Raw genomic sequence first — 24,477 nt, forward strand, 5'->3', positions numbered from 1 at the left:
CATCTCACACTGCTTTAGCCCAATGTATGAGGGTCTTGATAAGAGGGAATTTCTGTGTGGGGTGATTATGTTAATCTGCATTCAGATAGGCATCAGTGTGCATTTCCTTTCAGTAAACGCTGTGTGTTATTTTACCTATTAGGCCACGTCTAAGCAAAATATCCAGGAATGGGAGTGTGTTATCTACCTCCACTTCATTGGTGAACTGGATGGCCGTGTTTTTAAAAATGAGATGATTTGGAAATTCATTAAGTGTATATTTACCATGTGGCCAGACAACCAAAGTGCAATCTACATATCTAAACCAAAAATGTGTTTACTGTACTTGTAGCAAGTGCTCTTGCTTCAAAATTTTCAATGTACAGGTTCGCAATGGTAGGAGAAAAATGAAAGCCCATTGCTGCTCCTTCATTTTGTTTAAGAAATAAGTATTATTTCGACAATGCTCAGCTAATTTTTTAAAATATTTTCGTAAACCTGTCTTATTTACCAGCACTGCACCTGATTTGAGTTAAGTGATGACGTCACCCTGCTGCTCTATATAAAACCGGGAGCAAGCGAGGGCTTTACCATTCTGGCGAATTGCCCGATGATGCTGGATGTATTTACCAGCGAAACGTCGTACTCAAACTGTAAATGTGGATTCACTCTTCAACACACCGGTGGGCTAAAGTAGTGAATTATTTGTCAAGATGGCGCCGATGATGGCAGCCTCGGCCGGTTGGTGCGCCCTGTTTTGTCCAGTTTTGTCTTGTTTTGTCTTGAGAGGGGCTTGCTGTTCAACACACTCGTGCTGGTGAGAGAGGCCTGATGTTCATCACACCCGTGCTGGTGAGAGAGGCCTGCTGTTTTGGGGCCTGCTGTTCATCACACCCGTGCTGGTGAGAGAGGCCTGCTGTTCAGTACACCCGTGTTGAGGGGCCTGCTGTTCAGCACACCCTTGCTGGTGAGAGGGGCCTGCTGTTCAACACACCCGTGCTGGTGAGAGGGGCCTGCTGTTCAACACACCCGTGCTGGTGAGAGGGGCCTGCTGTTCAGCACACCCGTGCTGGTGAGAGAGGCCTGCTGTTCATCACACCCGTGCTGGTGAGAGAGGCCTGCTGTTCAGCACACCCATGCTGGTGAGAGGGGCCTGCTGTTGATCACATCCGTGTTGGTGAGAGGGGCCTGCTGTTCAGCACACCGGTGCTGGTGAGAGAGGCCTGCTGTTCAGCACACCCGTGTTGAGGGGCCTGCTGTTCAGCACACCCGTGCTGGTGAGAGGGGCCTGCTGTTGAGGGGCCTACTGTTCAGCACACCCGTGTTGGTGAGAGAGGCCTGCTGTTCAGCACACCCGTGTTGAGGGGCCTACTGTTCAGCACACCCGTGCTGGTGAGAGGGGCCTGCTGTTCAGCACACCCGTGTTGGTGAGAGAGGCCTGCTGTTCAGCACACCCGTGTTGAGGGGCCTACTGTTCAGCACACCCGTGCTGGTGAGAGGGGCCTGCTGTTCAACAGACCCGTGCTGGTGAGAGAGGCCTACTATTCATCACACCCGTGCTGGTGTGAGGGGCGTGCTGTTCATCACCCCCGTGTTGGTGAGAGGGGCCTGCTGTTCACTGCCATGCTGGTGAGAGAGGCCTACTGTTCATCACACCCGTGTTGGTGAGAGGGGCCTGCTGTTCACCACTCCCATGCTGGTGAGAGGGGCCTACTGTTCAACACACTAGTGCTGGTGAGAGAGTCCTGCTGTTCAGCACACCCGTGCTGGTGCGAAGATGGCGCTGATGATGGTAGCCTCAGCCGGTCGGTGCGCCCTGTTTTGTCTTGTTTTGTCTGTCAATTCAGTGTTTTGCCAAGATTTTCGGAGTTCTCTAACAAGAGACGAACTTTTAAATATCAGGGAAACAACTCCTGTGGATTTAATTCCTACTTTTCTGCTTCCAGCGGCAGAATTAGTAGGCATTCTAGTCAATGCCGCGCTAGGCTTTGCTCAAGCAACGAAACGCCGCCCAAGGGGTAAACGGTCGGGGGCTCTAGTACGGCTACGCAGACGCGGGATCCGAACAGTGCTTCCGAGCTTTTTCCTCTCCAACGTACGTTCACTGTACAACAAAATGGATGAACTTCAGCTACTGATGGTAAAAAACAAAGACTTTCTTTCAGCTTCTGCATTGTGCTTCACGGAAACATGGCTGTGTGATTTGATTCCGGACACTTCGCTACAACTAGCAGGATTCCATCTTGTAAGATCGGATCGTGACATAGCACTCTCCGGCAAGACGAAAGGCGGTGGTATTTGTTTTTACATTAACAGTGGCTGGTGTGTAGATGTCACAGTGATTCTGCAACATTGTTCTCCACTCCTTGAATCAATTTTTATAACCTGTAAACCGTTTTACTCGCCTCGCGATTTCGCGTCGCTCATTTTGGTCGGAGTTTATTTGCCGCCTTGTCCTCAGGTTAAAGAGGCCCAACGCATGCTCGCCGATCAGATTCTGAGTGTGGAGCGAGCAAATCCAGATTCGTTGGTTATCGTACTTGGCGACTTTAACAAAGGTAATCTCAGTCACGAACTCCCCAAATACATACAATTCATTAAATGCCCAACCAGAGAAGGGAACACTCTGGATCACTGCTACACTACAGTCAGTAGAGCCTACCACGCCGTCCCCCGAGCAGCACTAGGACACTCTGACCATGCCATGGTCCACCTGATTCCTACATACAGGCAGAAACTAAAACTCTGTAAACCTGCTGTGAGGACATCTAAACAGTGGACCAGTGAGGCTGTGGAAGATTTGCGGGCGTGCTTAGACTGTACTGACTGGGATATGTTCACGACTGCTACCAATAGTCTGGATGAACTCACAGAGGCTGTGACGTCCTACATCAGCTTCTGTGAGGACTGCTGTATCCCAACACGTACCAGGGTGAACTTTAACAACAATAAGCCCTGGTTCTCAGCAAAGCTCAGAAGGTTGAGGTTGGAGAAGGAGGAAGCGTTTAGGAGTGGAGATAGAGACAGATTCAAGGAGTCGAAGAACAGGTTTAGCAAAGCGGTGAGAGAGGCTAAACGACTGTACTCAGAGAGACTAAAACACCAGTTCTCTACAAACGACGCTGCTTCTGTCTGGAGAGGGCTCAGGCAGATCACCAACTACAAACCCAGAGCCCCCCACACCACTAACGACTCCCGCCTAGCCAACGACCTGAACGAGTTCTACTGTAGATTTGAAAGACAATTGGACTGTCCTGAACCACCCCTTCCAACCCAAGAGGCCCCATCCCCCACCAATACTACAGAGACGACTATCTCCTTTCAGGAGGGAGAAGTTAATAGACTTTTCAAGAGGCAGAATCCACGCAAAGCAGCCGGGCCGGACTCTGTCTCTCCAGCCACCCTCAGGCACTGCGCTGACCAGCTGTCTCCGGTGTTCACCAACATCTTTAACACCTCCCTGGAGACATGCCATGTACCAGCCTGTCTCAAGTCCTCCACCATCATCCCTGTGCCCAAAAAGCTAAGGCCAACAGGACTAAATGATTACAGACCAGTCGCCCTTACATCTGTGGTAATGAAGTCTTTTGAGCGCCTGGTCCTGGCACACGTCAAAGCCATCACAGACCCTCTCCTGGACCCCCTTCAGTTTGCCTACAGAGCCAACAGGTCTGTGGACGATGCAGTTAACATGGCCCTCCACTTCACCCTACAGCATCTGGACGCCCCAGCATCCTACGCCAGGATCCTGTTTGTGGACTTCAGCTCTGCCTTCAACACCATCATCCCTGCCCTGCTTCAGGACAAGCTCTTCCAGCTGAACGTGCCATACACCACCTGTAAATGGATCACAGACTTCCTGTCTGACAGGAAGCAGTGCGTTAAGCTGGGAACACAAGTCTCTGGCTCCAGGTCCATCAGCACCGGAACTCCTCAGGGCTGCGTCCTTTCCCCTCTGCTCTTCTCCCTGTATACCAACAGCTGCACCTCCAATCATCTGTCCGTCAAACTATTGAAGTTTGCGGATGACACCACCCTCATTGGGCTGATCTCTGGTGGGGATGAGTCTGACTATAGGTGGGAAGCTGACAATCTGGTGACCTGGTGTAGCCAGAACAACTTAGAGCTAAATGCTCTAAAGACAGTTGAGATGGTTGTGGACTTCAGGAAGAATACAGCACCACTCACCCCCATCACCCTGTTAGACTCCCCAGTAAAAATTGTAGAGTCCTTCCGCTTCCTGGGCACTATTCTCTCCCGGGACCTCAAGTGGGAATTGAACATCAGCTCCCTCACCAAGAAAGCTCAACAGAGGATGTACTTTCTACGGCAGCTGAAGAAATTCAACCTGCCAAAGACAATGATGGTGCAATTCTATACAGCGATCATTGAATCCATCCTCACCTCCTCCATAACCGTCTGGTACACTGCTGCCACTGCCAAGGACAAGAGCAGACTGCAGCGTATCATCCACACTGCTGAGAAGGTAATTGCCTGCAATCTACCGACCCTCGAGGACCTGCACACGACAAGGTCTATGAGGCGAGCGAGGAAGATTATGGCCGATTTCTCCCACCCTGGACACTCTCTGTTTCAGCTACTCCCCTCCGGCAGAAGGCTTCGGTCCATCAGGACCAAAACCTCACGCCATAAAAACAGTTTCTTCCCATCTGCTGCTGGCCTGTTAAACAAGGCCAAGGGCTAACACTGTTTTTAACATTTGATCTACATAACGACACGTTGCTGATATTAACTATGTTTCCCTATTTGTATTTTTAAATTATATCTTAAAGCTATTTTATATTCGATATTTATTTAATTTTATATACTTCAGCCCCTTAGTGTTAGACTTTTAACCCTTATTATAGTAAGACTTGTTTAAAACTTATTTAAGATTTTAGATTCCTATATGTTGAATGTATGCACCATCCTGCCAAAGTAAATTCCGTGTCGGTGTGAACTTACATGGCGAATAAAACCCTTTCTGATTCTGATTCTGATTTCTGATTTTTACTGATTGGCCGTGTCGGGTGGTGGAGGGTTGCGACACATTTATAAATAAACGCGATCTAACCCAAAAACCTTTATTATGAATATTGGTCGCGAAAGCCTACGTGTTAAATTGTTGTATATGTAGGTTATGAAAATTTGATTAAAATAATAAAAATTTAATGAAAATATGTTAATTTGTGTAATTATGCTTATAAATTATGCTAATTTGAGATAATCGTATTAATTTATGCGAGTGGGTGTGGTTATGTTAATGACAGCCTTTATGATAATCAGGCCCCACCTCTTTGACGAGGGTCGGTTATCAATCGGGATAATACAATTAATTGACGCAGTTATGCTAGTGTGATGCGAGTATGCCAGAGTCAACTCGGCTTCGTTGTTTAACTTCGTATTATCGATCAGTATAATACAATTATTCTTGCTTTAACATTTACTGAGTATGGATTAGAGTGTTTATGTAAGGTCACCAAGTTCATATCTCAACGCAGAACCAGTTCTTATGCATAGATTTCAGGAAAGAATCACACAATCACTTCTGCATTGATCAATTTTATTTTCTTACTAAACTTTAACTTTAGAAGATGCAACTCTCAATCTTGGAATTTCAGCACAGTATCAACACAGTATCCTCAACGACTGGGTTGTTTCACTCTGAGAACAACACCTGTGGTTAATTACGCCACGTAACGCGAGCTCCGTTGGTGAGAGAGAGTCGTTAAAACATCTAAACAAAACAAAAAAACCTTGATACTCTATTATGAAAGATTATATTGGAATTTGCACACACAGTACCGCGTTCATTCAAAGATCCATAAGCAACCCTTATCACGTTGTTAGCACATTGGGTCATGGAACAGTTGAGTATTCTGTAGAGTACGCGAGTGCATGCGGCGATCAGTAACGAAAGGTACTTAAAGATTATATGACGATATTTATACGAAAAGGCGATCAAAACAGTTATTCCCAAAGGCACAAATATATCAACAGATATATCGGTCAGATTATATGATTACCGAAATGGCTTAGAGTGAGGGTGTGCGGTGGGGTGCGCTCTCTCCCCTGATATCCTTATCTTGGGCCAACGTTTAATTAATTGTGGACCAGATCGCCTGATAAGGAAGCCGGTTGGATACGCTACTCCCCCACGTGAGAGTAGTTCCGTGGTGAAGGTGTCAAGGATTCATTCATATTGATGGATCGGTTGGTAATTTATGCAATTAGAAGTACAGCCCAAAACAAAATATTAAGGAGGAAAATTATTAAAATACTTATAAACGATGGCGTGTTCACTCGGTCTGCCGCGATGCCTTCACGGCCACTGATGGTTTACGGACTTGAGTATTGGCTTTTTGGTTAAGGACCTGTGTATGTTTGAGTGATATGAATTGTGTTAAGTCGTCAGTGTTCCAAATTTATTCTTTATGTCAAGTGGATGCCTGATTTGTCGTGTAGTGGGGCAGTGTGCATCATACGTATTAGTTTATTCTCTTCTCACAGTGGTTGGTTAGGATCGGCCCGCACTGGTTGACGTAGGTTGACCAGTTGACACGTTGTTGTAGTTGCGATGGCCCGTCTGTAGATGGCGCACACAGCTCGCTCGTAGTGTGCGCGGTGGTGCCATCGGCTTGGCGGCTGGCCCACATTCCGCTCTTAGCGGGCACGGTTGTATGATCGGTAGATGGCACTTGTCTGCTGGTCGCTGGCATGGTCGTGTCGCTGAGTGTTGACCACCAGTTTTTACAAATTGAATAAGACGTTTCGTTGGTGATTAGTGAAAGGTTGATATTTACGCAATCTAACCCCCAAAAAACCTTTATTACGAATAACATTGATCGCGAGAGCCTACGACGTCATAAACCCTTTTTTTATGACAGGTTTTTAAATATAGCCAATGGTAACTATTGAGTAAGAGGCACACCCTGCAGTACCTTCACATTGTTTACACTTAAATGGCCGTTAAAATGCACGCACAGGTGGGCATGAGCTTGGTGCGGACGTGGGATGGGGGGGAAGGGCGACGGGGGTGGACGAAGGATCGGGGAAGGGGGGGCGGATGTGGGATGGGGGGGCGGCGTTGGGAGGTGGAGGGTGGCGGACGTGGGGTGGTGGGGAGGGCCGACGGGGGTGGACGTGGGATGGGGGAGGGGCGAGTCGGGTGTGGATGGGGGAAAGGGGCCAGGGGGGTGGACATTGGATGCGGGAGGGGCGAGGGGGTTGGTCTGCTGCATGTGTGGCCGAGTCAGAATGTGTGCCAACATTATTTTGTTAGTTATAACGCAACACAGGACAGAGCAGCACACCTTGGCTGTTCCCTTTCTTTCTTTTTCTGTGTGCCCGGTTACCACCCTCCTCCGATCCGGTGGTGGTGCTGGGTAACATGCCAATTCATATGTTTTACTATCAAAGTAATGAGGGCTCGGGGTGAGCATCTACTGTACATCATTAGACCTCCTTTGCCGGTACTGTCTTTGAGCTGTGTGACGCCTTTTGGCGTCATCTGGTCGAGCAGCAATTGGGTCGAGGCTCAAAAGAAAGCCGTCCCTTGGTGTGGACCAATCAGTTTCAAGGACAATGTACATATCATCATAGTATGTTTTTTGTTTGCATTTTGACTGCAGGTATTATGGTTAATGCAGACATGAATCCTTGTAAAAAGGTTTCAGCTTTGTTGCCAGAAAAAAGGGGAAAAACGCTATTATTATATTTTGGTACTAGCAAAGGAGGTCTAATGATGTAGATGCTCACCCCGAGCCCTCATTACTTTGATAGTGCATTGTCTTTGAGATCCCTGGGGTTAATCTTCCAAAGGCTCACGGTCCACCCTAAACCCCGTCCACTGCACAAACCATGACAGCAGATGCGGATTTAGTTCTGTCTACCTGATGCACAAATGGAAAAAATTAAACTCTTCAGCAGTAGTGTGCGAATGTGGTCAACCAGAACAGACCGGAGTAGCACGTATAACGACGCAACGCCCGATCCATAAATACGAAGGAGACATCACAGCGATGATGATGATACACAGCTGATGATACACATCTCCGCTACTGTTCCTGACGCACTTGTTATATATCACCTGAATGTGAAATTGTAGCTGTTGTTCTGCATCCACATCAGCAGCCGTACGAAAAAAGAGCTATGATGGCCGACACGAAACAAGACAGCGTGGGTGGCCACGACACCACGCCTGGTGCTCATTTCGTGCGGAGTCGATGTAGGGGAGTCCCAAGAATGGTTCAAATGTTCACCACTGGTGTTGGCCCGTGAGCGAGGATCGAACTTGGTTCATAGCACAGCGCGCGACCGCTCCCCACCACACTAAACTAAAACCATTTATTGTACCAGTTAATGCCCCACTAAGCTTTGTAGCTCTTCTTCAGAAGCGACCTGGCCACAAATGAGAGCTCATCGAAGTGGCTTAGCCTGTGGGTATTTATAGCAGCAGCCATATCATCTCCATGAGCGACGTCGATTCTAAACGTGGAGGGGAAAACCGGAGAACCCGTATAAAAAAATCCACGCGTGCACAGTGGGGAGAGGCACACAAACTCCAAATATACAGCAGCAGGCGGCAGTGTTGGGATCGAACCCACGCCCTCCTGTATACCAAGCGAGGCAGTTAACATCTCACCACCGCGGCGCCCTTTACTCAAACACTCTAAACACCACGCCCTGCCGCCTTTGTCTCCCCACAGTGCCGATGTCTGCACGCCACACAAGTTACGACTTGTTTAAGACCGAGTCGAGCCAGGCGAATGTGAATATTAAAAGAACCCGTGTACCCTACCTTACACATGCCAAATAACGATATCGGTCCTGCGGATGTTCTTAGATCGTGTAGTCACTCACGGGAATTTGCATTCGCCCGGTTACGCGTAAAGGTGATGGGGTGTGTGGTGGGGGTGGGGTGTGTGGTGGGGGTAAGGTGGGTGGGGTGGGTGGTGGGGGTAGTGGGGGCAGTAGTGGAGATAGTGGTGGGGGGTAATGGTGGGCGTGGGGGATAGTGGTGGGGGTAGTGTGGTTCGAGGGGAGTGAGGGGGTAGAGGGTAGTGGTTGGTAGTGGGAGTGGGGGATATTGGTGGGTATTGGTGGGGAGTGGGGGGTAGTGGGGGATAGTGGTGGGTAGTGGTTGGTAGTGGGGGGCAGTGGTGGTGGGCGATAGTGGTGGGGGACAGTGGTGGGGGTAGTGGGGGGTGGAGGGTAGTGGTGGGGGGGGTGGTGGGTCGTGGTGGTGGGCGTAGGGGATAGTGGTGGGGCTGGGAATGCGGGGTGGGGGTAGTTGGGGGCGCAGTATTTGGTACACTTCCCAAGGAACCCGACTACCCAAATGCCTCTCACGGCCAACTTCCACCGGTGATGATGATCTAAATCGGTCCTGGGCCTCCCCTATGTCGACTCAGCCTCAAATGAGTTCATGATCCCATGTGTAGTAAACATCGCCACCGGGGAGAGACAAAGGCGGCCGGACATGGTGCTGGCCACCCAGCAGTGTCGAGGCTACATAGACGCTGCTGCTCGTAAACAGCACTTGCCCCGACAGTATGTAGAAGCTACGGGGGGGGTCTTTGTAGTGGGGTTGGGATTAGTCGTGGAGGAAGGAGTCTGTCTCCATTGTGAGTGAAGCTCTCACCTGTTGATTGAAGGGCAGATAAGGTCAGATGATAACAAAAAAACACGTTCATTTAAACTCGCTAAGTGCTGCACTCACTTGAAACAGAATCAGAGTGTTTATTTATCCTGGAGAAATTCGATGAGCCATAAAACTCTTTTTCCCAGATACCCAGTAGGGCAGGGGTAAGGACGTTGTAACAACAAGCGGTACACGGACATTATAGGAGTGCCAAGTATAGGAAAGTCAAGCAAGTCGCTAAATAAAAAGAAAGTATATGAGTACATACTCTTTGCTTCTTTCGGTAAAGTCACGTAGGTAGAAATTAAATAAAATTAATCACGACGTTTCGATCATCTTCTTGGTTATTTCGGTAAAGTCACGTAGAATGAGAATAAAACAATCAAACTAATTAAGACAATAAAATTCTCACGACGTTTCGGCCACAACACAAGCGGCCTTCCTCAGGTGAAGAAACAGGTCTATCCAGGAGACAGTGCCCGAGTGGACTCCGTCACGCCAGGACTGAGTCTTATTAAGGCTGTGGGTGGAGTTGGATTACCATGTTACCAGCCCCTACCCGGGGCGGAGGATGGAGGGGGGGGCTGGTGGAAACAAACACTAATTAATCCAAACGGTAAACAAGATGTTCATGGTTGTTCCATCATATTTGCCGGGCACTAGTCTATTTTGCCGAGTCAATTGCATCCCCAGCGTTTGTTACTGCTGCTTTGGCAAATGCTTTGGCAGGTACTTTTTCATTGGCATTGTTGCTGCAGCCCCCCCCCCACACTCTCCTGGCGTACACGCAAAGCTCCCCTCCCCCTACCCCCCTCCCTTGCTCATCCCCCCTTCTCTCACCTATATAGCCTCCTGTCAAGCATCTCTCTCCCACTTCAGCAAAAAAATATTGCTGTGGTTTTCCCACCTGATGATTGCTTGTGTTGCAATCGAAACGTCGTGATTTATTTTATTTTATTTCTACCTACGTGATTTTACCGAAAGAACCAAAGAGTATGGATTCCTGCAGTCACGAAAGCTTCAAACTAGTAAGGGTTGTCAGGTAAACAGAACGTGCCAATTCGTCACTAGTACAGCACTAACCGGCGGAACCTGCGCATAAAAAGATGAAATACGCCAGTTACAAGCGGATTTCACCAAAGAAAGACCTCTAAAGCAGTCATCACGGCCCTTCCAGGTGTCCGAAAATCCTTTGCAATAACGCCCGCCTGCTCACGCCATGAATGGCACACCATCAACACCCACTCATCAACTACTTAGCGCATCTATTATTCTACGTAACTACCACGTGCTGGTCGTTAGGGGCCGTCCATAAATGACGTCACGCACCTGGGGGGGGGGGTCAGACATTTGTGACGATGTGTGACGAGGGGGGGGTGGGTAAGAAATGTAACGTCACATCATTATGCGCAACTTTAAATTAATGTGGACAACACGTTCTACTTAATTAAATATACGTTTTAATAAATGTTTTATCCTACATCAGAGTGCAGCGCCACATTAAATACGCACTACAATGACAATAGTTTAAAGCGATTTGAAGCTTGTTTTTTTTGTGGGGGGCAGAGCTTTGTGACGTCATATTTGAGGGGGGGGTCTGATTTTTTGTGACGCTGTCTGACGAAGGGGGGTGGGGGTCAAAAATCGTCACAAATCGCGTGACGTCATTTATAGACGGCCACCTTCCAGTTGATCAGCAATTATCTGGCTGCTAGCAGCATGATCCGGCTGGTCTCGGGCCAATCCGGGGAAATCGGCAAAACACTGCTCCAAAGGTCGTAACCCAGTGGAGCACATAGATACCTTTGATTTCAGTGTTAAATGTTATATGCACTACATTTTACACTACGCACAATTGAAACAATTAAAATTCTGCACGTAGATACATCACCCCATGGAGATCTACAGTTTTCAAATGAAAGGATTTGGTCGAGGAATCGACCCATCGTTCTCGAATCTAACGTGTTGTCCGCATGAATATGGACACTACATGAAGACGATGACGCAAAGATTGAACACACGCACGCAAAATACAGCCACTGTCAGCCAATCGCCCGGCTGCCTTTATCTTCCCAGTGGTGATTCTTTATTTTTTTACACGCCGCAAAACTCGGTTCTCGGTAAAGGCCAAGTCAACCCTGGGGAGGCCAAAGGTCGGATCGAATATTTGACGACTTATTTGTTCGTGGGCGGGAATTGATATTCGGGTCGCCGTGCTTCGTAGCGCAGTGCACTAACCATGTTGCCACATCTTCCCCGCCGCCCCCACAGAGACACATTTACAGCAACGCACGAAAGATGTGTTTATAGACAACCTTGTTATTAATATAATACCACCAAATATATTACATTCCGCACTGTGATTGTATCGCGTACACGCACGCCATCGTTTCCATTTCCTTTTCGAGCGTCAAATATCTCCTTTGTTGGTGCAAAATCTCGTAAGGTTCCCTTATACACATTCTGTGTAATATTGAGTGGGGTCTTTGTCTTTAACACGCAGTAGTAGAAGAAGGCTTTCGCGACCCATATTGCACCGTAATAACAGAGGTTTTAGATCGCGTAAATATAAATGCGTCCTTAAACCCGCCACCACCACCCGACACAGCCAATCAGTAAGGTTGTGTCACGTAAACAAAACAATTTGCCGATGAGTGACTATTCTTTGGGTCTTTTGGTAAAGTCACGTAGAACAAAGAAAATAACCTAATAAACTACGACGTTTCAATCGCAACACAGTCAATAGTCATCCTACGTGACTTTATCTAAAGACCCAAAGAATATGAATGCCTGCAGTCACGAAAGCTTTAAGACGAGTGACTAGCTCAGTACACTAAACGCTTGTGTGTTGGAGAGTAAACCCACTACAACATTTACCATTCGAGTCCAGTGACGTTTCGCCGGTAATTATCACAACAAGCAGCCTCATCAGGCGACAGCCAACTTTGTCTCCCCAGTGGCGATGTTAACGCACCGCACCAGGTGCTCATTTGAGGCTGAGTCGAAATAGGGAAGGCCCAGTACCGGTTCAGATAATCGTTACTGGTGTTTGTAGCCGTGAGCAGGAATCGACCTCGTGTCGCCAGGTTCGTAGCGCAGCGTAGCGCTCACCGCCCCCCTACCCGCTCCACCGGTTCAGCTGATTCGCAGTCATTCGTGGCAGTCGGTGGGGATCGGTTCGGTTCAACAGACCTCACGGCTCCCATCACGCGGAGGGGGGGGGGGGTAGATGAGGCCCTCATCCAGCAGTAGATTGACCGATGGAAGTGATTATTATTTTGCTGCTATACATTTTCATGTGATAGGCCACTTTGTCGAGCTATCCTTTGTGGCCAGGTTGCTTCTGAAAATAATAAGTTCATACCTTTACCTGGTCATATAAAAAAAACATGTCGGTTCATTTGAATATTTTAAGTGACTTATTAACCTTTAAAGGTATACTTTATACTTAAAGGTATACCTATACTTTGCACTCCTATTGTGTTTGTGTGTATTGTGTATGTTGTTGTAACGTTCTGACCCCGTGCCACTACTGGACATCTGTAAAAAAAGAGCTTCATAGCTCATCGGATTTCTCCAGTAAAAAATAAGATTCTGATTCCTACGATTTCAATCACACGCACAGCTCGTGTTATGCTACCCCACGTGCAGACAATGAACCATGCAAACCACACACAGGTGCAGATCACCCATTCACCACTATAAATACGAAGGAGACATCACAGCGATGATGATGATACACAGCTGATGATACACATATCCGCTACTGTTCCTGACGCACTTGTTATATATCACCTGAATGTGAAATTGCAGCTGTTGTTCTGCATCCACATCAGCAGCCGTACGAAAAAAGAGCTATGATGGCCGACACGAAACAAGACAGCGTGGGTGGCCACGACACCACGCCTGGTGCTCATTTCGTGCGGAGTCGATGTAGGGGAGTCCCAAGAATGGTTCAAATGTTCACCACTGGTGTTGGCCCGTGAGCGAGGATCGAACTTGGTTCATAGCACAGCGCGCGACCGCTCCCCACCACACTAAACTAAAACCATTTATTGTACCAGTTAATGCCCCACTAAGCTTTGTAGCTCTTCTTCAGAAGCGACCTGGCCACAAATGAGAGCTCATCGAAGTGGCTTAGCCTGTGGGTATTTATAGCAGCAGCCATATCATCTCCATGAGCGACGTCGATTCTAAACGTGGAGGGGAAAACCGGAGAACCCGTATAAAAAAATCCACGCGTGCACAGTGGGGAGAGGCACACAAACTCCAAATATACAGCAGCAGGCGGCAGTGTTGGGATCGAACCCACGCCCTCCTGTATACCAAGCGAGGCAGTTAACATCTCACCACCGCGGCGCCCTTTACTCAAACACTCTAAACACCACGCCCTGCCGCCTTTGTCTCCCCACAGTGCCGATGTCTGCACGCCACACAAGTTACGACTTGTTTAAGACCGAGTCGAGCCAGGCGAATGTGAATATTAAAAGAACCCGTGTACCCTACCTTACACATGCCAAATAACGATATCGGTCCTGCGGATGTTCTTAGATCGTGTAGTCACTCACGGGAATTTGCATTCGCCCGGTTACGCGTAAAGGTGATGGGGTGTGTGGTGGGGGTGGGGTGTGTGGTGGGGGTAAGGTGGGTGGGGTGGGTGGTGGGGGTAGTGGGGGCAGTAGTGGAGATAGTGGTGGGGGGTAATGGTGGGCGTGGGGGATAGTGGTGGGGGTAGTGTGGTTCGAGGGGAGTGAGGGGGTAGAGGGTAGTGGTTGGTAGTGGGAGTGGGGGATATTGGTGGGTATTGGTGGGGAGTGGGGGGTAGTGGGGGATAGTGGTGGGTAGTGGTTGGTAGTGGGGGGCAGTGGTGGTGGGCGATAGTGGTGGGGGACAGTGGTGGGGGTAGTGGGGGGTGGAGGGTAGTGGTGGGGGGGGGTGGTGGGTCGTGGTGGTGGGCGTAGGGGATAGTGGTGGGGCTGGGAATGCGGGGTGGGGGTAGTTGGGGGCGCAGTATTTGGTACACTTCCCAAGGAACCCGACTACCCAAATGCCTCTCACGGCCAACTTCCACCGGTGATGATGATCTAAATCGGTCCTGGGCCTCCCCTATGTCGACTCAGCCTCAAATGAGTTCATGATCCCATGTGTAGTAAACATCGCCACCGGGGAGAGACAAAGGCGGCCGGACATGGTGCTGGCCACCCAGCAGTGTCGAGGCTACATAGACGCTGCTGCTCGTAAACAGCACTTGCCCCGACAGTATGTAGAAGCTACGGGGGGGGTCTTTGTAGTGGGGTTGGGATTAGTCGTGGAGGAAGGAGTCTGTCTCCATTGTGAGTGAAGCTCTCACCTGTTGATTGAAGGGCAGATAAGGTCAGATGATAACAAAAAAACACGTTCATTTAAACTCGCTAAGTGCTGCACTCACTTGAAACAGAATCAGAGTGTTTATTTATCCTGGAGAAATTCGATGAGCCATAAAACTCTTTTTTCCCAGATACCCAGTAGGGCAGGGGTAAGGACGTTGTAACAACAAGCGGTACACGGACATTATAGGAGTGCCAAGTATAGGAAAGTCAAGCAAGTCGCTAAATAAAAAGAAAGTATATGAGTACATACTCTTTGCTTCTTTCGGTAAAGTCACGTAGGTAGAAATTAAATAAAATTAATCACGACGTTTCGATCATCTTCTTGGTTATTTCGGTAAAGTCACGTAGAATGAGAATAAAACAATCAAACTAATTAAGACAATAAAATTCTCACGACGTTTCGGCCACAACACAAGCGGCCTTCCTCAGGTGAAGAAACAGGTCTATCCAGGAGACAGTGCCCGAGTGGACTCCGTCACGCCAGGACTGAGTCTTATTAAGGCTGTGGGTGGAGTTGGATTACCATGTTACCAGCCCCTACCCGGGGCGGAGGATGGAGGGGGGGGCTGGTGGAAACAAACACTAATTAATCCAAACGGTAAACAAGATGTTCATGGTTGTTCCATCATATTTGCCGGGCACTAGTCTATTTTGCCGAGTCAATTGCATCCCCAGCGTTTGTTACTGCTGCTTTGGCAAATGCTTTGGCAGGTACTTTTTCATTGGCATTGTTGCTGCAGCCCCCCCCCCACACTCTCCTGGCGTACACGCAAAGCTCCCCTCCCCCTACCCCCCTCCCTTGCTCATCCCCCCTTCTCTCACCTATATAGCCTCCTGTCAAGCATCTCTCTCCCACTTCAGCAAAAAAATATTGCTGTGGTTTTCCCACCTGATGATTGCTTGTGTTGCAATCGAAACGTCGTGATTTATTTTATTTTATTTCTACCTACGTGATTTTACCGAAAGAACCAAAGAGTATGGATTCCTGCAGTCACGAAAGCTTCAAACTAGTAAGGGTTGTCAGGTAAACAGAACGTGCCAATTCGTCACTAGTACAGCACTAACCGGCGGAACCTGCGCATAAAAAGATGAAATACGCCAGTTACAAGCGGATTTCACCAAAGAAAGACCTCTAAAGCAGTCATCACGGCCCTTCCAGGTGTCCGAAAATCCTTTGCAATAACGCCCGCCTGCTCACGCCATGAATGGCACACCATCAACACCCACTCATCAACTACTTAGCGCATCTATTATTCTACGTAACTACCACGTGCTGGTCGTTAGGGGCCGTCCATAAATGACGTCACGCACCTGGGGGGGGGGGTCAGACATTTGTGACGATGTGTGACGAGGGGGGGGTGGGTAAGAAATGTAACGTCACATCATTATGCGCAACTTTAAATTAATGTGGACAACACGTTCTACTTAATTAAATATACGTTTTAATAAATGTTTTATCCTACATCAGAGTGCAGCGCCACATTAAATACGCACTACAATGACAATAGTTTAAAGCGATTTGAAGCTTGTTTTTTTTTGTGGGGGGCAGAGCTTTGTGACGTCATATTTGAGGGGGGGGGTCTGATTTTTTGTGACGCTGTCTGACGAAGGGGGGTGGGGGTCAAAAATCGTCACAAATCGCGTGACGTCATTTATAGACGGCCACCTTCCAGTTGATCAGCAATTATCTGGCTGCTAGCAGCATGATCCGGCTGGTCTCGGGCCAATCCGGGGAAATCGGCAAAACACTGCTCCAAAGGTCGTAACCCAGTGGAGCACATAGATACCTTTGATTTCAGTGTTAAATGTTATATGCACTACATTTTACACTACGCACAATTGAAACAATTAAAATTCTGCACGTAGATACATCACCCCATGGAGATCTACAGTTTTCAAATGAAAGGATTTGGTCGAGGAATCGACCCATCGTTCTCGAATCTAACGTGTTGTCCGCATGAATATGGACACTACATGAAGACGATGACGCAAAGATTGAACACACGCACGCAAAATACAGCCACTGTCAGCCAATCGCCCGGCTGCCTTTATCTTCCCAGTGGTGATTCTTTATTTTTTTACACGCCGCAAAACTCGGTTCTCGGTAAAGGCCAAGTCAACCCTGGGGAGGCCAAAGGTCGGATCGAATATTTGACGACTTATTTGTTCGTGGGCGGGAATTGATATTCGGGTCGCCGTGCTTCGTAGCGCAGTGCACTAACCATGTTGCCACATCTTCCCCGCCGCCCCCACAGAGACACATTTACAGCAACGCACGAAAGATGTGTTTATAGACAACCTTGTTATTAATATAATACCACCAAATATATTACATTCCGCACTGTGATTGTATCGCGTACACGCACGCCATCGTTTCCATTTCCTTTTCGAGCGTCAAATATCTCCTTTGTTGGTGCAAAATCTCGTAAGGTTCCCTTATACACATTCTGTGTAATATTGAGTGGGGTCTTTGTCTTTAACACGCAGTAGTAGAAGAAGGCTTTCGCGACCCATATTGCACCGTAATAACAGAGGTTTTAGATCGCGTAAATATAAATGCGTCCTTAAACCCGCCACCACCACCCGACACAGCCAATCAGTAAGGTTGTGTCACGTAAACAAAACAATTTGCCGATGAGTGACTATTCTTTGGGTCTTTTGGTAAAGTCACGTAGAACAAAGAAAATAACCTAATAAACTACGACGTTTCAATCGCAACACAGTCAATAGTCATCCTACGTGACTTTATCTAAAGACCCAAAGAATATGAATGCCTGCAGTCACGAAAGCTTTAAGACGAGTGACTAGCTCAGTACACTAAACGCTTGTGTGTTGGAGAGTAAACCCACTACAACATTTACCATTCGAGTCCAGTGACGTTTCGCCGGTAATTATCACAACAAGCAGCCTCATCAGGCGACAGCCAACTTTGTCTCCCCAGTGGCGATGTTAACGCACCGCACCAGGTGCTCATTTGAGGCTGAGTCGAAATAGGGAAGGCCCAGTACCGGTTCAGATAATCGTTACTGGTGTTTGTAGCCGTGAGCAGGAATCGACCTCGTGTCGCCAGGTTCGTAGCGCAGCGTAGCGCTCACCGCCCCCCTACCCGCTCCACCGGTTCAGCTGATTCGCAGTCATTCGTGGCAGTCGGTGGGGATCGGTTCGGTTCAACAGACCTCACGGCTCCCATCACGCGGAGGGGGGGGGGGGTAGATGAGGCCCTCATCCAGCAGTAGATTGACCGATGGAAGTGATTATTATTTTGCTGCTATACATTTTCATGTGATAGGCCACTTTGTCGAGCTATCCTTTGTGGCCAGGTTGCTTCTGAAAATAATAAGTTCATACCTTTACCTGGTCATATAAAAAAAACATGTCGGTTCATTTGAATATTTTAAGTGACTTATTAACCTTTAAAGGTATACTTTATACTTAAAGGTATACCTATACTTTGCACTCCTATTGTGTTTGTGTGTATTGTGTATGTTGTTGTAACGTTCTGACCCCGTGCCACTACTGGACATCTGTAAAAAAAGAGCTTCATAGCTCATCGGATTTCTCCAGTAAAAAATAAGATTCTGATTCCTACGATTTCAATCACACGCACAGCTCGTGTTATGCTACCCCACGTGCAGACAATGAACCATGCAAACCACACACAGGTGCAGATCACCCATTCACCACTATAAATACGAAGGAGACATCACAGCGATGATGATGATACACAGCTGATGATACACATATCCGCTACTGTTCCTGACGCACTTGTTATATATCACCTGAATGTGAAATTGCAGCTGTTGTTCTGCATCCACATCAGCAGCCGTACGAAAGAAGAGCTATGATGGCCGACACGAAACAAGACAGCGTGGGTGGCCACGACACCCACGCCTGGTACTCATTTCGGGCGGAGTCGATGTAGGGGAGTCCCAAGAATGGTTCAAATGTTCACCACTGGTGTTGACCCGTGAGCGAGGATCGAACTTGGTTCGTAGCACAGCGCACGACCGCTCCCCACCACACTAAACTAAAACCATTTATTTTACCAATTAATGCCCCACTGAGCTTTGTAGCTCTTCTTCAGAAGCGACCTGGCCACAAATGAGAGCTCATCGTAGTGGCTTATAGCAGCAGCCAAATCATCTCAATGAGCGACGTCGATTCTAAACGTGGAGGGGAAAACCGGAGATCCCGGATAAAAAAAATCCACGCGCGCACAGTGGGAAGAGGCACGCAAACTCCAAATATACAGCAGCAGGCGGCAGGGTTGGGATCGAACCCACGCCCTCATGTATACCAAGCGAGGCAGTTAACATCTCACCACCGCGGCGCCCTTTACTCAAACACTCTAAACACCACGCCCGGCCGCCTTTGTCTCCCCACAGTGCCGATGTCTGCACGCCACACAAGTTACAACTTGTTTAAGACCGAGTCGAGCTAGGCAAATGTGAATATTAAAAGAACCCGTGTACCCTACCTTACACATGCGAAGCGACGATATCGGTCCTGCGGCTGTTCTCAGATCGTGTAGTCACTCACGGAAATTTGCATTCGCCTGGTTACGCATGAAGTTGGGTGGGTGGGTGAGGTGGGTCGTGGGGGTAGTGGTGGGGGCAGTGGTGGGGATAGTGGGGGGTGGAGGGGAGTGGTGGGGTGGGGGGTAGCGGTGGGGGATAGTGGTGGGGGGTAGTGGTGGGCGTGGGGGATAGTGGTGGGGGTGCTGGGGTTGGAGGGGAGTGGGAGGTGGAGGGTAGTGGTTGGTAGTGGTGGTGGGAGTCGGGGGATAGTGGTGGGTATTGGTGGGGAGTGGGGGGTAGTGGGGGATAGTGGTGGGTAGTGGTTGGTAGTGGGGGGCAGTGGTGGTGGGAGTGGGGGATAGTGGTGGGGGTAGTGGTGGGGGGGTGGTGGGTCGTGGTGGTGGGCGAAGGGGATAGTGGTGGGAGGGGGAATGCGGGGTGGGGTGTAATTGGGGGCGCAGTAGTTGGCACGCTGCCCAAGGAACCCGACGACCCGGATGCCGCTCACGGCCAACTTCCACCGGTGACGATTATCTAAATCGGTCCTGGGCCTCCCCTAGGTTGACTCAGCCTCAAGTGAGTACCTGATGCCATGTGTAGTAAACATCGCCACCGGGGAGAGACAAAGGCGGCCGGACATGGTGCTGGCCACCCAGCAGTGTCGAGGCTACATAGACGCTGCTGCTCGTAAACAGCACTTGGCCCGACAGTATGTAGAAGCTACACGGGGGATCTTTGTAGTGGGGTTGGGATTAGTCGTAGGCGGAGGCGTCTGTCTCCGGTGTGAGTGAAGCTCTCACCTGTTGATTGAAGGGCAGATAAGGTCAGATATTCACAAAAAAACACACGTTAATTTAAACTCGCTAAGTGCTGCACTCATTTGAAACAGAATCAGAGTGTTTATTTATCCTGGAGAAATTCGATGAGCCGTAAAGCTCTTTTTCACAGATGCCCAGTAGGGCCGGGTAAGGACGTTGTAACAACAAACGGTACACGAACATTATATGAGTGCAAAGTGTAGGAATGTCAAGCAAGTCGCTAAATAAAAATAAAGTATATGAACGTAACGTAGGTAGATATAAAATAAAATAAATCACGACGTTTCGATTGAAACACAAGCAATCATCATCAGGTGGGAAAACCACAGCAAGGTAAAACCTTAACTGTTCGTGGTTGTTCCATCATATTTGCCGGTCACTAGTCTATTTTTGCCGAGTCAATTGCATCCCCAGCGTTTGTCATTGCTGCTGCTTTGGCAAATGCTTTGGCAGGTACTTTTTCATTGGCATTGTTGCTGCAACCCCGCCCACACTCTCCTAGCGTACACGCAACGCTCCCCTCCCCCTACCCCCCTCCCTTACTCCTCCCCCTTTCTCTCACCTATATAGCCTCCTGTCAACCATCTCTCTCCCACTTCAGCAAAAAATATTGCTGTGGTTTTCCCACCTGATGATGATGATTGCTTGTGTTGCATTCGAAATGTCGTGATTTTTTATTGTATTTGTGCCTACGTGATTTTACCGAAAGAACCAAAGAGTATGGATTCCTGCAGTCACGAAAGCTTCAAATCAAGATATGAGTACAATTTGTATAAATACTGGGCATCAATTCCTGCCAATGTTTGAAAAACCGAATGCCAGCTTGGGGCTTCTGCTTTCAGATGCGCTTCTGCAGCCGTCTGGAACGCTCTTCCCTTCCGATATTGGGAAGCTACTGGAGCTATGCACTTTTAAATCCACTAGATTGACAAACTAATTTCTTTAGAACTGCTTACTGTTGTGCTTAGTTTGTTGCCCTTCCCCCCGCACCTCCGATTAGCACGATTGGCTACTTACGGTGCAAAATGTCAACATACATACAACTATACACCACAATACACACTAGACACTACACACACTACGCTATACACTACACTACTGCATACCAAACTATTATACGCTACACTACTATGCAAAATTTAAAACTAATTTCTTTAAAACTGCTTTTTGTGTTTAGTTTAACACGTAGGCTTTCGCGACCAATATCATCCATAAGAGGGTTTTTTGGGGGTTAGATCCGCGTAAATACAGGGTGCTTTAAAAGATGGACCCAATTTCAAAGCAGTATTTTTCACGAAAGCAACATGTTAAAATTATACAAAAAGTTACATACGGTTTAATGAGTTAAGTTTTACAAACCATTTTATAATTGCTCTATGTGCCCTCCACCAGCTGTACGGACAACATCGAGACGATAGTTGAATTCGTCCCAAAAGCCTCTCTTCTCACCTTTTCCTCTGAGGTGCGTGGTTGCCCTGTGCTCTTCCCCTTACATCAACAGCAGACTGTTTCCTCAAATTGTCGGTACTAACGACGAATGCTCTTTGACATCGGCGGATCAATGCCAAAACGCCTTTGAAACGCACGCCGCACCGCGGATTCAGTCTTGCTGAACTGCAGAACGCAAAACGCCTTGTGTTTTTGTGTATTGGGAGAGGCATTCAGCGGAAATCATCTTAAACTCTATGCCACGCCCTTACAAGTGGTAAGAGCGTCATTCATGGACGGTTCATGGTTGCAGAGATATAGCGATTTCAAATTGGGTCCATCCTTTTTAAACACCCTGCATATAAATCTGTCGTTAAAACCCGCCACCACCCGACACAGCCAACTAGTAAGGGTTGTCACGTAAACAGAACGTGCCAATTCGTCACTAGTACAGCACTAACCGGTGTGATCAATATACGCACATTGCACCTGCGGAACCTGCGCATACAAACATAAAATACGCCATTTACAGGCGGATTTCACCAAAGAAAGAGCTCTAAACCAGTCATCACGGCCCTTCCAGATGTCCGTAAATCCTTTGCAATTTCGCCCGCCTGCTCACGCCATGAACGGCACACCATCACCAGCCACTCGTCAACTACTTCGCGCATCTACAGTATTATTCTATGTAACGACCACGTGCTGGTCGTTCGGGGCCGTCCATAAATGACATCACGCACCTGGGGGGGGGGGGGTCAGACATTTGTGACGATGTGTGACGAGGGGGGGCGGTGTTGAGAAATGTGACGTCACATCAAAATGCGCAACTTTAAATCAATATAGACAACACGTTCTACTTCATTAAATATACTTTTTAATAAATGCTTTCTCCTACAACATCAGAGTGCAGCGCCACATTAAATATGCACTACAATGACAATAGTTTAAAGCGATTTGAAGCATGATTTATTTGGGGGGGGGGGCAGAGCTTTGTGACGTCATATTTGAGGGGGGGGTCTGACTTTTTTGTGACGCCGTGTGACGAGGGGGAGAGGGTCAAAAATCGTCCAAAATCGCGTGACGTCATTTATGGACGGCCCCTTAACATGATTCAGTGTACAATTACACCGACTCCAGCTACAACCTCGTAAGCTCCATTACATTACCGACTTTAGTACAGACGTTGAACTTTTTTCGCAACCACACGTAGCCAAATCATTGCCAAATCGAGTGGTGGACAGAATGGGTCAACGCAGCGAGCTGAAGTCTCCACAATGCCCATCGCACCGTTGACTCGACAAATCGACTCACTGGCCCGTCTATATGTATGGCACGATCAACGATAATAATACTATACAAAATATTATTTTCCCAAAATAATGGATTTTTTTAACTAACGATTCAGGTACACATATAGAGCGTGCATGGGAACTGACACCTGTAGTCGAGACAACAATGCAAAGTGCAGTGGTTATTATCAACGTTTTGTATTTTGAACCTGTCTGTGTGTTTCAATAAACTTTACGTCGCTAAATTTTCACTCAAAACTTTCGTGACTGCAGGAATTCATGTTCTTGGTTCTATCGGTAAAGTCACGTAGATATAAAAATAATAATACAAAATAAAGTGAATACAAATAATACAAATAAAAGAAAAAAATACAAATAATAAAAAACACTCATGTAGACTGTAGCTTGGTTCTTAACCTCGGTGAGTGTACTGGCAGTCTACAATGTAGACTGTAGCAATGGTTAAGCTGGGTGAGTGTAGTGGCAGTCTATAATGTAGACTGTAGCCTGTTTATTGAGCTCGTGAGCGTATTGACAGTCTATAATGTAGACTGTAGCCTGTTTTTTAAGATAGTGAGCGTATTGACAGTCTATAATGTATACTGTAGCAATGGTTGTTAATTCTATATTTGAAGCTTTCGTGACTGCAAGGATCCATACTCTTTGGTTGTATTCGGTAAAGTCACGTCAAAAACAACAAAAAAAATTCACGACGTTTCGGCCACAACACAAGTGGCCTTCATCAGGTGAAGGGACCAGACTGTCTAGAGGACAGCGCTGGAGTGAACACAGCCAAGCTCAGACCGCGACCTTTAAGCTGTGTGAGAGGAAGCAGAGTGCCTTGAAAAATGAATTAGCATAAAAATTTGCATTTAATTGGCGGACTCAGCATGATGAACAATGTAGAGGGGGGGAGCATGTGCAGACCGGCGAGGGGGGGAGGGGGGGGAGTTTACATATTGATGGTGTAAAAAGGGAATTTAAGCAGCTGCAAAAGTTTGGGATACCACGACCTGAAAAAAAATACTGTACCTTTGAAAATTAGTTTAATGTTTGGTTTGATTCAGAACATCTTTCCAATGGTTGCTTAATTTGAATCCGTGACCTGATCCCTTCTGTGAAGGATCTCATTCCTGACTTACAGTTCCCCGGAGTTTACAAATTGATCTGCACCTGTGGTGACTGCTATATCGGGGAGACGAAACGACATGTCTCTGACCGAATTTGCGAACACAAGTCAGATTTGAAACACGGCAGAATGAATTCTTCTGCCGTAGCTGATCACTGTTACAACACTGTGGATGATCACGATATAATTTTCCTCGATACCAAGGTTCTTTGCAAACCCACGGATTTGTTCACGAGGCAATTCAGATTTACAAACACAGACACAATTTCAACCGAGAGGATGGTTTCAAATTAAGCCACCATTGG

The 24,477-nt window shown here is 47.7% G+C and overlaps 1 protein-coding gene across 1 annotated transcript in view; it reads right to left on the reverse strand.

Moving 5' to 3' along the window:
- LOC116957487 (beta-1,4-galactosyltransferase galt-1-like) overlaps positions 1-19,732 on the reverse strand; it is a 28,474-nt gene extending 8,742 nt beyond the window's left edge. Inside the window, exon 1 of the mRNA XM_032979663.2 lies at positions 19,469-19,732. The gene's annotated coding sequence lies outside the window, so the exon portion shown is untranslated. The remainder of the gene's footprint in view (positions 1-19,468) is intronic.
- Positions 19,733-24,477: the final 4,745 nt, after the last annotated feature.

Source organism: Petromyzon marinus, chromosome 75 (genome assembly GCF_048934315.1).
Source record: "Petromyzon marinus isolate PM22_M1 ecotype Great Lakes invasive population chromosome 75, UKy_Petmar_22M1.pri1.0, whole genome shotgun sequence".
NCBI lineage: Eukaryota > Metazoa > Chordata > Hyperoartia > Petromyzontiformes > Petromyzontidae > Petromyzon > Petromyzon marinus.